Source organism: Triplophysa dalaica, chromosome 2, assembly GCF_015846415.1.
Source record: "Triplophysa dalaica isolate WHDGS20190420 chromosome 2, ASM1584641v1, whole genome shotgun sequence".
NCBI lineage: Eukaryota > Metazoa > Chordata > Actinopteri > Cypriniformes > Nemacheilidae > Triplophysa > Triplophysa dalaica.
In genome coordinates, this window is record NC_079543.1 from 27,131,005 (window position 1) to 27,144,924 (window position 13,920).

Here is a 13,920-nt window from a genome sequence, read left to right on the forward strand (position 1 = left end):
CTGTATTTACGATTAGTCTTAGCCAGCACATTTAAATTTGACTTGATGTCAGGCGCTCTGGCTCCCGGTAAACATTTGACTATGGTGGCTGGTGTCTCTATGTTAACGTTCCGGACAATAGAATCACCGATCACTAGGGCACTTTCAGCAGGTTTCTCAGTCGGTGCGTCACTGAGCGGGGCAAACCTGTTCGAGACTTTAATCGGAACGGTTGAGTGATGTTTTGTCCTGCGACTATGCCGTCTCACCGTCACAAAGTTTCCCAGCTGCAGGGGATTTTCAACCGGAACCGAGCTGTGTGCGCTAACATTGCTCGCATCCGAAGTGTTTTCTACGGTTCTTACACTCTTACTATCCTCAAATAAAGATTGGATGCGAGACTCTAATTCTAAAATCTTCTCCGTCAGCCTAACTACTTCCCTGCATTTATCACATGTAAAACCCTCGCCGCTGACAGAGAAGGCTAAACTAAACATATGACATGAGGTGCAAGTAACAACAATAGGAATAGAAGCCATAACTCACCGGGTATGAAGTGCAATCCTAACTTACCAAGGTTGCTTGATGAGTCTTAGTATATACACTTAAAAAGAGAAACAGTTAGCACACAAGACAAATAGGGGGAGATGATATTCCACAATGTAAACAGAAGGCAAGCTAACACGCTAATATGCTAGCGGCGTTACGTTTCAATGAATATAGGTTTAAAATATAAAGTTATAAATAATTCGGCAACGACAGTGATATGTAACGACAGTGATATGTAACGATAGTAAAATACACTAATAATAAGACCAAGAACAAATGTGAGGTGAAGCAAGTGTCAGAGGATACAAACTAGCCGCCGGCAGCGATGCAATCAGGAACCGGAAACCCAACAGTACAAACACTGCCGAAAAACCTCCCACAGGAGGTTCTTTACAATGTTAAACATGCTGTCTTCTTATGCTTAACATGGTCAACTTGTCAAAAACGAGTTGGGCGTATAACATAGCATTTCTGTGCTCGATACACTCCCCCAGCGATCGTACAGGTTTTGGAAAGTTTTTTTTCGAACATATAAAACTGTTTTGTAACAATTTTTTTCTTAGTCCGTTATTGGACAATTCCCCGGAAAAGCACGTGACACGCCCACGTGGCAGCATGGAGAGCAGGAGATGGAGCATGCGCAGATGTCACTTTCACTTGTGTGCAGGAGAGAGAAAGCATATGTTCACGAAGATCAGGTGTTTGTTTGTTCACTGCATTTGGGTGATGAATGTTATATAAACGCTGGATTTGGAGACCGTTTGAAACTGATATATGGAGCCAGCGCTTAAAGATGCCGGACATGAACCGCATGTCTGTGTTTTGTTGACAATGTGCTTTAGTTCAGTCTACCCCTCCACGCGCCGTATGATTTCGGGAGTAATCGTACAGCTGTATCTATCTTTTATAAATTTGATCAAACTAAATACTTATCGAAGATACGACGTATGCAATACTACTGTATAGGTACTCAAGATTGATATGAGATTGGCAGAAACCCTGTGTTAGGGCCGCTTTAATCCATTTTAGACAAAATATTAATATTAAGATATAGGTCTCTATGAAATGTTATTAGGGTGAAAAATATAGTGGTGATTTATTTAGCTGTATTACCAAGCCCTAGCCCACACACAAACCCAGAGCAGTCCAGCGTGGGCTGTAATAAGATAATGAGATGGTTTTCCGTAATGAGAATTCCCCCTTCAGCTTCTCTGTATAGTTTCTGTACACTCAGCAGTACATCACATCCTCCACACATGCATCATGCAGCATTTGTGTGTGTTCAGACCTCACGCCCTCGCAACACAAGATGATGTCACTGTATTTTTGTTTGGGACAGTATATTGAGGTGTCAGTGACATCATCCAAAACTGGTGGGCAACGCAAGTGTGTACGGTACTTGGGTGAATGGAAAATGACTTGAGGGCTCATAAATGACAAAAATAAGCGGAACTTGCAGTTTTGAAATCTGCAGTCAATGTACAGGGCGAGTGTTGAATTAGTGTAATATACAGTATTTATATATATTATATTTATGAGAAATGGGATACACTAGTAAATTATCTCAAATCATATTCATATTTACTGATTTCATTTTACAGACACTCATATTCAATATGACCCTTTATTGAGATGTTCATTTAATCATTGTGTGTGTTTTCTGAGATAAACCATTGCATGCAGTATCTTGGGTGAATCTCAGCAAATATAATCTGTGTATTCAATACAAACTTTTATTTTTCATCAGTCTTTTTTTTCAGTTTTTGTTTTAAACAGAAGAAAGAGAGTCGAGCAGATCTGGATCAACATAGGAAGGGTTAAGTTGACTGATTCTTTTTTGGCAAGATTTGAGAAGGTTTGCTGTAACTGTCTGAATATTTTTAGGGATACTGTAAGGTTGTATGGACACCTGTTGTACATGAACATTTCTGCCCTTCGGGGACACCTGACGATTACATATATAAATGTGTTTAAATCATAATGTGGTTCTGTCTCCCAGTTTCCCAGGACCAGACTGTTTAGATATCATAACTCAAACCAACAGGTTGAACCCGAGTCTCATAAAACACATCAAAGTTACAAATCACAGACTTCCTGATGAAATGTATACAGGGCTGCTGCAGCACATTAGAGGTCCTTTAATGGCCAATAGCTGTAATGTTCATCATCCCTGCGCCTATTTTCTCACTGCAGACATAAATATTAAGTAAATACTACAGATTATGTTAAAACATTCTACTGTATGTCACACCATAGGACACAACGGTAAATTTGTCAAGTTTATTTTGTGTGTGTAAGTTTGGCCTCATTTTTATATCCCGGTGGGGACCTAAGCCTAAAAAAATAAACACTCATGAGGACTCGTGACAGTGGGGACCAGAAGTGAGGTCCCGAAAAATGAGCAAAAAAGCTTATAAAGCTTGAAAATCTAAAAATGAAAATATTTTCTATGATCTTTAAGTTAGGTGATAAAATGTACAGTTTGTACAATATAAAAATCATTATACCTATGGACTGTCCCCGCGGAGATAATAAACCAGACTTGTGTGTGTAGAGCCTTTTTTATGATTTTGCTACATTGCAAATGCAGAAACTTTTGCCATTGGATGTACATTAACAGTACTAGGGATTATATACAAGATTATAATTTTTATTTGGATATGTAGTAATATATTTAATTTAAAGCAACATTTTCATTTGCCCTCACACACAGACATATCTAAATGTATTTATTGTGTCTATTATTGGTGACATCTTCAGTCATATGCTGTAATGTCTGGTGGCTTTTCTTTTGAAATGATGTATTGTAATTCGAAATAATTTTCTGTTGTAATCAACATTACGCCACAAATGGTAACTATTGAAGCCAGAACATTCCTTTAACAAGTCATCATACGAACATGGCCTTTCTCCCCTTCAACATGGCCTACATCCCCTGCATTGCACACACACACTATAGGACACACGTGCTATAGAGACAAGAAACGCACAGTCGTCATTAGGAGTGATTAGGGGTGCAAGTGGGTGTGTCATAGGGTGTATGAGGGGGTGTGAATGATGTTTGACCCATTTATGCTGGTTAAGCACCTCATCATCTTGTCTACTGTGATATGTGTGCAGATCTGCATCACACAATGAACTCTTATAAATTGTTCCGTGCTCTTATTACTCTTATTAGAGTTTCTATAAAAGAGCGATTACGTGATTGAGATGACTTAATTTCTTTTGCCAGGACTCGCTCAAAGCTTTCCTTTCAGCACTGCCCGCTGGTGACCCTGACCTTTGACACATGTGACCCAGACAGGAAATGGCGCTTCAGATCAGCAGCTCAATCATTCAAAGTGAGTCAAACACGTCTTCTCGCGTCTTACTGTCCATTCATTGATTACGGGGAGTGAGTCTCCCTCCATTTATATACTTGCGTTGAGTGTCCCTTTTGGAAAAATGTTGGAAAGCTCATTTACTTTGATGTCTGGGTGGCAGGCACATCATTATTTATAGCTTATGCAGCAGGTTGCAAGTGACTTCTCTGTAGATTTTATCTACAATTTTCTTTAACATAAATTTACCTAATTCTTATATTATCTTCAGAAAACAAGATTAAATATTTTAGGTCAATTTTCTTGTATGTAAATTTTAGAAGTTTTAAATATGTTTACTAGAAAGCACGGCAAAAATTGCTTAGAAGGGACATAATTTTTGTGGTGTTGCTGTGCCAATGCCGGTATTGAGACCAGTCTCTTCTTGCTCATTTTGAACTAGTCAAAGTAAATGATTAAAGTAGTTTAACTCAAATTGAAAACAGTACTTATAGGAAACTAGTACTACGTTGTAATAAATACTACAGTAAGTTACTGGCAAAAATTCTGCAAAACTACGGCAATGTTTTACAGTGCTGTTCTACAGTCGGTGATCGAGTTTGATGGTGGGTTGACCATATACAGTGCAACTAAACGAATGTGTTTTATATGATTATAAATGTTTTAATTAAAAAAAAGTGTATTATATTATCTCATGAAATAACATTTAGACATTGTGAATGCTGTAGGATTTTTGGGGTCACCGTATTGTGTATTTATTGTGTGATGTTTTTGTTACGTATACTTGATATGGCATGTTGTCGACCCGAACAAACCACCGAGTTCGTTAAGTCCATCTTACATGAGTGATAACCGAAAGATCTTATTCGGGTTGTGATTCATACAGTGAGTCATCCTGCAGTATTAAAACCTCAAAGATCAGCGTTTTTATTTACTGAAGTGTTCTGCCCCCACACGTGCGATTTCATCGATGATCTTCATAAATTATCTCAACTTTACGCAAGTCAGTCTACTTGCAAAACATCCATAAGCCAGCAATGAACGAACTAACCAGTTACACAGTGAATATAAACTACATACACACAACTTCAATTATTTAAATAAATAAGAGGTGTGAAGGTGTGAATGTAAATGTAGGTAAATAATCTGAATTTGGGTAAATTTGCTCATATTGAGATCAATAATATTGACTTTTGATTTGAAATCTTAGCTCAGTTTGAGATATTGTTGACATTTCTTCTAAAACTTTAATTGAAATATATAATATTAAAAATACTATGGGAGTCAATGGGGGATGAAATCTGTTACTGGCATTCTTCAAAATATCTTTCTTTGTGTTCAGCAGAACAAAGAAATTGAGGTTAAAGAATAATTTTAATTTTTGGGGCAAACTGTCCTTTTAAGCAATGGTTTCTATTTCGTCAACATTTAATCTCATTGATGTCTAATCATGCAAATATTTTCCTGGCGCACAGGATCCTAAATTATTAATATTGCTTTAATAAATATTTTATATTAACAAAGACACTAAGTAGGCGGCTACATATCCAGATTCTTCACAAAAAGTATTTTTTCCAGAATCATGAGATTTATCGGAACAGGTACGCTCGGATGCTTCCAGATGTTTGCGTGTCAAACTCAAACATGCGGTCACGGGCACTACTCTGAAGGGTCTGTGATGTGATTCTCCCACAGGGCCAGTTGATGGAATTCATCTGACCGTTTCAAATCCCCAGTAACTGCCCCTCGGTCCCTGTTTAATCCCTCTTGAACAGATCCGGTTGCTAGATGGGTGGAGAAATGACGGCTACAGGCCTCTGTCTTAAAGCTGGTGCAAGTACGGTAAAGCCTCTTTCTCAAGAGATTACCGTGAGAACCGATTCAATGCCCTTTGTGTTTACACCTGGTGAAGGTCACAGCAGTGGCGTATAAATGAGATTGTGAGAAATACACAATAGGGAGTCAAATGTGAGGAATCAAAGGAAATTCAGACTCACCCTCATTTCAAACCCACGTATTAAATCAAAAACACTTCAAAAAGCTCGGTTTATGTAAAAGAATTTCAAATTTCTTATAAAATCACAACTACAAATAATAATGGGATGATGAGATAAGACGATGAGCCCTGGCGGAGTTCAGTTCTAAGGAGCTGGTAACGTTGACACAGCAGTTTCGAATTAGGGTGCAAACAAAGTCTACGTTTACAAGACGTTCCCACAAAATAAATGATCATTCAGACTTCCCCAGCTTCTGAAAAGATCAAACGCAGAGCCGAGTGTTGGCGTGTTAGTGTTGGCGTTGAGCCTCAAAGGGTGTGAAGTCTTGAATCATTACGGTGCTGTAGTCTTGGCAGAAGACAACAATCCCATCCGGTGTAAGGGCCGCGCGACCGGTCGCTTCCCATCAGAGGTCCAGGGATGGGCAGATCTTCCTGGGCAGGGTCTGCCGATTGTTTTCCACCCAGACGGCTTCCTTCAGCTCAGCCCTGATGCCAATCTATCGCTTATGATTTAAAGAGAAGGAAGTCAAGTTTGGACTTGGTTAACCCTTTACAGCCTCTGAAACCTCAAATTATTGTAATCACTGAATTCGCTAAAAAATATTATTATAGCTTTTATTGTCATAATTGTTCTAGCTTGAGTTGTGAACTTGAATTGTGAGGTGTGTAATATAAAGTATTTTGACAGTTTTTAGGCAGTCTTTATATATATAGTATAGGTGTAATGAGTTAGTCCAAGTATGAAATAGAGAGACTGGATCTAAGTGTAACTTTGAAGAAATGAAAGTTACATCCAAGAATGTAAACCACGAGTAACATAAGACATGGCAAGGTATTAGCAGAGCGGAAAACAACACAACTACATTCAATAACCGACAAACACAATGTCTAAACACTGGGAGAGTGGCAATGGATCAATGAATTACTATGGCGACAGAAGAGAAAGGTGTGGTCTGTGATTGAAGTCCATGGAAACTAACAAGGGGGCGGACCAAGTGGCAAGTATGACAAGTAACACTACAACAATGGAAACACGTACAGGACCATAAAATAAGGATTAGAAAAAAAAGAATGAAACCCCAACATTACTACTAAAACATACAAACGAGATCGAACAAATGTATGGCTAACAAGTGTAGCCATCTTGTAATAGTTACAAAACTAGATTTTTGTAACTTTTTTAATTAATAGATGTTTTTGTTATTTGTTTTTTGCTTTCTTGTGGCTCAATCGATCCCAGGGGATTGCACATAGTCAGAAACAAATGTATAGTACAATGCACTATAAGTCGCATTGGATAAAAGCATCTGCCAAATGCGTAAATGTTATTTAAACAAGTTTAGTTTTGACAAACTTCGATGTTGGCTTAAGAGTGCATAGTATAGACCACTTCGCAAGATGTCAAAACTGGTCCTTCCGGTTTCATTTTTGTTATTTTATTTTTAAATCTTACACATATAATTTTTTTTCTTTTTAGTCATTTGGCAGACGCTTTTATCCAAAGCGACTTACAGTGCACTTATTACAGGGACAATCCCCCTGGAGCAACATGGAGTAAAGTGTCTTGCTCAAGGACACACTGGTGGTGGATGCTGGGATCAAACCAGCAACCTTTGATTTACCAGTTCAGTGGTTTAACCCACTAGACCACCATCTCCACATAATTAAATGTTAAAGATATTCGTTTCACATTTTGATTTTGTTATATATGTTCTGTTGGTTGTGTTTTGTTCAAACATTTGGAATTAGGAATTCCAGCGTTGAAAAAGCGTTGTTTATGTATTTTGAAGTGGTCTATAGCCTAATTGTTGGTTTTAAGAAAGATAATAGTTGTTTGAAGTTTGAAAGCTTGAAGTTTTTAAGGTTATATAGACAATGACTTGCTTACAAGCATGTTTTAACAATGCTTAGCATGATGTTAGTATGTTTAGCATGGTGCTAGCAGATTTTTAGCTAACAGATTGTGGCTAAATTATTTTATGTATTACAATGATACTAGCATGTTTAAACATTGTTAGAATGTTTTACCATATAAGCATGTAAATCTGTGGAATTTGAGGTAATCGGTTGTTAAGTCGCGATGATAGGAATACCGTTTCCAGGTCCAAACATCTTTTCTTTTCAAGCGGGGCTACAGCTTAAACAACTGTTAATGAGCACAGTTTACTCACAACGCATATTTAAGCAGAGAATTTATTAACTCGCAGTATACACAGTCTCCAGGCTTACGGAATCTCCAACATCAATATTTGAATAAATTATGAAAAATTAACAACTGATTTCGTTACGAAGATAAAGGTTACGATCGCGGTTTTCTGATAGTTTTACAGCTCGCCATGAGCATATATTAGCATATTTTGCTGTTTAACATAGCATCTTTTTGAGGGTTTGGACCCGGAAACAGTATCTGACGTGATGTCAGACTAAACAACCGAATAGACAATTTCAAAGGACGTACACGCCTGGCCCGAAGTTAACTGCCCGTCTGTGTTTGGTTATCGGTCTGGCTAGTGGCTAGTAATGTTTGATATTTCATTTATATGAATATTTGATTGTATACTGTTTGTATTTAATTAATTTAAAACTACTCAACCGTTATTGATTCTTGTCTACCGGGTGTTAAGTTTGTTTTATGTTGTTGCTGAAACCGTCTATTTTTTAAAAGGGTTAATCAAAAGTAAACATAAATATGAACGAAAAGCTTTGTAGTGTAGACAATTGGCTGTAATGTATTATTGTATAAACACACACTGACCCTCTGCATTCTGTTTAAATTACTTTTCGTTCGAGACACTCCAAGAGGTCACAGTGAAAATTCTCTTCATTTACAAGTAAACATCCGATTACAACACCTCCCGATCATTCCTTTGCTGACTCTTTATTAATGCTGCTTCAGTTCCTGATGATACATGTCTCCAGGGAACGTATTTTCTTTAAAAGCGTGTGTTGATGGATGAGAATTCATGACCGTTTGCAGAATGTTTACAAAGGGGTCAGTCACATGATATATCAGCTGACACTCTAATTGGTTACCCGCAGAGAACCGAACCACAGCGCCGACGTTAAAAGAATGAATGTGACTTTTTTCCCATTAAAGCAGCTGTAAATAAGAATAAAATATTATGCTGTTCTGTTTCTTTTTATGGCAAAAGAAAATAGAAATTACCTTTATGTAGTTTACGAGTAGGAACATCTATCTACACAAAAAGTTAATCTTATGTTTTTCTTATTACTAAAGTCCTTATTTAAAGAGACAGTTCACCCAAAATTAAAATTCTGTCATCATTTATTCATCATTTCATTTCTTGTATAAGACTCTTCTGTGGAACATATTTAAAAAATGTGGCTTTGTCTTCATACAAAGGAAATCAATGGGCATCAATGTTGTTTGGGTTCCTAACATTCTTCAAAATATCTTCTTTTGTGTTCTGCAGAAGAAAGAAGCCATACACATGTTTGGAATGACAAAAGTTTGAGGAAACGATGACAGAATTTTTCCTTTTTGGTGAACTGTCCCTTTAAGGGAGGGTGAATTGAAAACCATTAACTGTCTGTACGTATTCTTTACCAGCCGTGTAACTATACATAGGTAATATAATATCATATATCATCATTATGTACATTTCAAAATGCAAATACACTAACGAATAGCTATCCTACGGTCACCGGTAATGAATCTGTTTCTCTTTAATCTGTTATTGCAGACATGACATGCTGTACATCCAGCATAAGCAAACACCATGTGAGTTGTGTAAAAGAGGACAGGGCTCATACAGCATGTGTGTGTTAATGTTAAACAGCCAGAACAGTAGGTCATGAGCATGTGTGTGGCCCATCTCTCAGATCTTTGAGGTTGAAGGCTTGGTCGTAACATGTGAGGCTTGTCATGGCTGAAATAGCTTCTCCTCAGCAGGAAAATCCCCTCTCTCATTCCTCTAGTCCATTACTTTTGTCCTCTCTGATGTTTAGAATCATGTGTGATTTATATATTGCCTGTTTTCCACAATACACAATAGACTTTATGGACAAATTATAAATGTCTTCCTCTCATGCAGGGGTATGGAAAACAATACATTAATAAGAGATGATTATTTCTGTTTTCCCACGGAAAAATGCATGTGCCTGCGGGTTATAAACGACATGATGCTGAGTATGGCATGTATGCTAAAGTTACTGTTATTTTGATGTGTTATTTCTTTGAAATCAATATGAAACATTTCCATCCCGTTTCACTTATTGAGTGAAATGAGATATTAAATGAAAAAGAAATGTAGGGTGGGACTTTATCGTTTACCGATTGATTGAATTAGGAAAAGTGGGTGTTTTTGATAGAATGGAATGAAACTTGAATGTGGGCTTGTAACGGATTGAGTTTGTTATTCAAGAGGTGGGGCTCATTTCTAAAGGCAAAAAACAATATTCTGCGCACTGATAAATCATTCACAGGACCAGAAACATGAGATTCTGTTTCGATTTCACGTTGGCCTTTTAGGGAAACCTATTGGATGTCATTTGCAATCTTTATTAGTGGAATGAAAGTCAAAGCCCCGGACTTAAACGAGGGTAGACAGAGGGGTATTATTCTGAGTGTTTTGGAGAACAAAGAAGGGTTGCAGGACAAAGAAAAAAGAAGAGAAGAAGGTTGACCTTGTTAGCTGGAGTGGGAGACAGGGCTTCTCACGGTGTAATGATGTTGGCTTTGCACAGGAAATTCCTGAGCTCGCTGTAAGCCCACAGTGAATCCACTTCCTGCAGAGCTTCACTTCGGCAACTCCTTACTCGACAGAATTCTAGTTCAACAGGTCCAGCGCAGCGGCATCTCGCTGAAGAACTCTCTGACACAGCTGAAGCATGTCTACAACTTCTGTATATTCTTTAAATTATATCAGCATGTAAGATGTTAAATGCTGATAAGCAAACAAAACAACATTTATTGTTTCCCAGTTTTTTTTAAGATTTTATTTGTTTTAAGATTATTTCTACATCATGGTTTGCATTGGTTTATTCAAAATCTAATGTAACTAGTATGATTCTCTGTTAATCTATATACAGTGTGTTGACCGAGTATATTACAACAACATATAGGGCCCTATTTTCACGATGTAAGTCCATGGTCTTAAGCGCCGGGCGCAAGTGCACTCAGGGTGTGTCCGAAATCCACTTTTGGACGTTTAACGACAGAAAAACAGTCCGCACACCCGGGCGCATGTTCTAAACAGGTTGTCCGAATTGTCTTAAGGAGAAACGTGCATTTTTGGGATGTAACGTGCAGTAAACCAATCAGAGTCTCAATCCATTTAAGAGCCAGTTGCGCTCGCGCCATAGTGGATTCGTTTTTACATGGCGGACTTTGCAAGAGCAAAGACTGGATGCTTCTCCAGAGAGGAAAGGCATCCACAGGACAAGCCGGATTTTTATCTTTATGTCCACAATAATCATCTTTTACATTGTACTCCAACTATTTTTATATGTTTCATGTTTGTGTGCTGTTGCGCTTCCCTCTGTGTAATATATAAAATTAAAGCATGTTGTGGACCCGCCTTGAGCATTTTAAATAACGCCCTCTTTAAATACCAAAAAATACTCAGTTCCTCAAGATAGCAACGCGCCAACGATGCGCCTGAAAACACCTCTTTTTTAGACCAACACGCCCATGTGCGCACAAATGCAAGAGCATTTGCTATTTAAACAACACAGCGCAGAACGGGAAAATGAGAACTGTGTCGGGCTGAAACTAGCAAAACACATGCGCTGCGCCTTTCGCCGTGTTGCACTGGTGTATGATTGGGCCCATAATGATTTAAAATCAGATTATGTTTTCTCACGCTGCTTTGAGACTTTGTTTTTCAGACTCTGCTTTTACACTCCACTTTCAAACTTTTGGATTGATGGGAAGTTTTGCAAATATGCCTGTCAGCGATCCAAGCATTAGAAAACAGTTTAACCCAGTGACATTCAACTCATGAATATCCCACCCTATAATAACTGCATTGGATTGGAATGCTATATTGCATGCCTAGCTGTGACTGATTATCCAATGAAAAACACTTGAAAAACGGTTGAAGAAAGACAAAGAGATGATGTCGCACAAGTGACAGGTTCACGCATGAATGTGTTTTCATGATGTATTAATTTACTCTGGCAATTGGTGCATGTCATCGATGAATAGAAAAATGCATTCACAGTCCCTGTGGGAGAAAAATGTAGAATGTTCACTCGGGCCGAACAGTTGAGGAACGCCTTCCATCATTCCAGAACAAAACAATGTACCACCCATACACGACACATGACCCAAACTCAGCCAGATCATTTGATCTTAAAGACATTTGTGAAGAATTGTTTGAGTTAATGATTTCGGCGAATCTGAGCACAGTTTGATACATTATCACTTCACAGTTTGAATCTCTTTTTCAAGTCTACATGAGATGCAGAATCACTTTATTAAAGTTTGCTTCTCAATATCATTGATTTCTAAAGGAGAAATTATGTTGTTGGAAGATGCCAGGTGTGAAAAAAAAAACAATCAAATTTAGTTTCATTTTATTCATCAATTCAAAATATCGCAATGCCTTGGTATTATGAACGCAGTATTGTAACAGATCGTGAGCCTGGGTGTATCTTTACACCCCGACCAACCATTACAGTCAATCTGCAATGTTTGTAAAACTTTCAAATTTTCCAAGAACCCACATCCTCCACTGAGGCTTTTCATTCCGTGGGGGACAAAATATCTCCGGTGATTCCAGACAATGGTTTGGATGGAATGGATGAGTTTGTGCACAGCTAAGTGAAATCATAAGTCAATCCCTGTAATTTGAACCAAACTTTGTTGACATTTGGAGAAGTCTTCCAGGCATGGATGGAAAATTCCTAGCTGTGGAAATCACTTTCATCTAAATATTTGGGATAGTGACCTTGTTTTCTCAGTTATGGCTCAAGTAACTTTAACACCCACACAGGTGAGCCCACTTTACCCAATCAACGTTCGGATACAGATCTAGCAAAAGTAAAACAACTTGCGTGTTCATTACTGAGCTGGAGGTGTTCAGTTCTTTAAAATGCTGACGTTTGGTGTATCCTCCGTCTAGACGAACCGTTGCCCATAAGATGTCACAGAAACTAAAACAAACGGCTTCTGGAGGCACTTGTGAAGTCAGCGGGACAGAGATTTACAGCGCCAGCCGGATCCCTCTATCATCTCCAGCTGAATTCACTGGAATCTGCACTTTATCAGCCCAGACGTTCAGACATTTTCCTGGAGCAGACGCTGTGTGCTGTGGTCAGCTTTGAGTTCACTACTGACATGAAAACATCTTTACCCTATTTCTGAAATGCGCCGCTTTGGGTCTTGCGACGCAGTCTGAAGTCAAATATCGCTGCTTTATGTATAATAATTACACTCATGAGCGAAAGCACTGCCTTGTTAAACGCAACTCTTGACATTTATATGGATGTGTTTTGTATACGAGCTTCTTTCAAGCATGTCAACTAAGCGCTTAATGACTGTGTGTTCAAGTTTTTCCTGTGAGTTACTAACACAAAGCAACGTTGCTCCCGACATAAAGCCTTTTCTTAAAATTCTAATAATCTATTTTAGCCAAAATTGCCTAAATATTATTTGATGTCAGAATTTGTAGCATGTCAAAATGAGTATCATTAAAGGTTTATTATATCTGGTGAAAATGAAAAGAGCAGATCCTCACTCCAACGGTGGATATGACCCATAACTCACAGTAAGTGAGCAGAGTTTTGTGATGTTACAATACTGAATTATTAAATTATACAGTAAAAATGATCAATGAAGAAAAGCTGAAATCCAAGAAGAAAACCGTTGGTCCCCATTGGCAATGGTTTTTGTGTCCATACAAAAGAACTCAACGGTTCAACGCTTTTTGGTGACCAACATTTCTTTAAATATCTTCTTTTCTGTTAAGCAGATAAAGGAAAATCACACATGTTTAGCATGACAACAGGTTGAGTAAATGATGACAGTTCACCTACTGTATTTTCAAAAAGTAAATTATATTTTTAAGTATGACAGTTTTTACTAAGACATCATTACTATAGTTTACT